Source organism: Acanthisitta chloris, unplaced genomic scaffold (genome assembly GCF_000695815.1).
Source record: "Acanthisitta chloris isolate BGI_N310 unplaced genomic scaffold, ASM69581v1 scaffold18428, whole genome shotgun sequence".
NCBI lineage: Eukaryota > Metazoa > Chordata > Aves > Passeriformes > Acanthisittidae > Acanthisitta > Acanthisitta chloris.
Window position 1 is genome coordinate 16,265 of NW_008687812.1, and position 1,913 is coordinate 18,177.

Genomic DNA, 1,913 nt, shown 5'->3' on the forward strand with positions numbered 1-1,913 from the left:
AGCCAGAAAGCAAAACAGCACAGGAATGCAATGTCCTTCCTTCCACTCCTGAGGGACAAGGTCACAGTAATTGGCCTTTAGCTGTTTCCTTGTTGCAGCAAGTCCTGCAGTGCTGGTCTGCCAGGGATTCCTGCACCTCAGAAAACCCAGCTCACCAAGAAAACTCAGCACATCCATGAGCAGGTCCCTCCTCATGCACCTCCTTTAGCCCAAAATGTTCTGAATCCTTGAACTGGCAGCACGTGGAGGAACATGCCTGTCCCTCACAAAGGAGAATGGCCCTGACCTACAGAGCTGGATACCTGTCATGCCATGCCTGGTCATCAGAAGAAAATGGAAAACTTACGTGTTTTATACTATAAGAAAACTTTCAATTCTTAGCTTTTTTTTTTGTGCTCTTCCATCGCTGCTTCGACATAATCCCAGGATTTTCCCTGTCATAGCAGTGCATATGTTTATTCTTTCAGTTTATGGTAACAAAGAGCAGAGAACAGTCATGTCCTTTCAGACTGTGTTGAAACAGGGCACTGGTGGCAGAGCAGCATTAATCCCGGTGCTGGCATTGCTTTAGACCATGGTGACACTGGAAAACATGATGCTGATTCCTTACCCCTGATCAAAGAAAAACTTCTCCTGGTCTTTGGGAGAAAACCAATGCATCCTGGAGCAGCTGATTGCTGGGAGGGCAATGGTAAGGTCTGAATGAGGTGATGAGTGGAGATAGGGAAATTTGGCAACAAATCCCTCTAACATTTTGGACTGCCTGGTCTGCAGGAAGTTCTCATACAACTCTCCTCCCTCTGAGGAGGGAGAGAGTACTTCACACCCCCTGTGCCTGGACACAGTGTCTTCCCTGGTGACCCCCACAAGCTGACAGCCAATACATCTCATTTAGGACAGCTATTTAAGCAGTCTCTAAAGTCAATGGGCAGGACACACTTAAACCCCAATTCACTGCCTGTAAGGACAAATTCATCTCCCCATACTAAGACAACTTTTTAGAGGCATCTCAGACCATTCCAACTGATTATGAAGCAAGCACTGATGGCTACATAAGTCACTTAAGCTTAAAACAGTTGACTGGGACAGAGTCCCAGCATAAGCAATACTTCAATATCTTCTAGAACTAACCTGACCATCACCTCACTCCATAGCTCACCTGATTTTGTCAGGGACTAACATTTGAGAATTACAACTGTGCATTGATGGCCAGATATGCCAGCTTTAATATGAATTAATGTGTTATCTAACACTTGAGAATTACAACTGTGCGCTGATGGCCAGAAACGCCAGCTTTAATATGAATTAATGTGTTAAGTGAGGACCTTGAAGAGCTGCTTTGAATACTCTCATCCTAAAATTGACAACATTAAAACTTTTTTTACAGGCACACATTGGCTGGCTGAGAGACTTAATGCCTGGAAAATGCATGTCAAAGGCTTTGCTGCTGTAAGCTTTAATTGGTACTTCTGATGTTCTTTGAGGGAAAAAAAATAAAATCCAACCTCACAGCAAAATATGCAGAGAGATGCTGAGCATTTCTGAAGAAAATACATATGGTCAAAGTCATTCATCAGCTTGTTTTTGCTAGTTTGCATAGATGCATTTGGTGTATTATGAAAATTACAAAGGCTTTATTGTTTGAAGGAATTGCTCTGTAATTACTTTATTGCAAAACAGATGAAGTCGCACTCAACAGTTAAAGGAAATATTTACTATGTATTGCCTTGTTTAGAAAGGACATATTGGGAGCACAATATCTGCACTGCCCCAGCACTTCAGAAGTCAGTGAGTAACTCCAACCTATTCTGAAAAGGTGTCAAAGAGAGAAGAGTTTCCAAGCTAATTAAGTCCTTGCAAACTCTGTGGAAATCAGTGGAAGGAAAAGAGGTCCAAATAACTTCTCTCAGCAG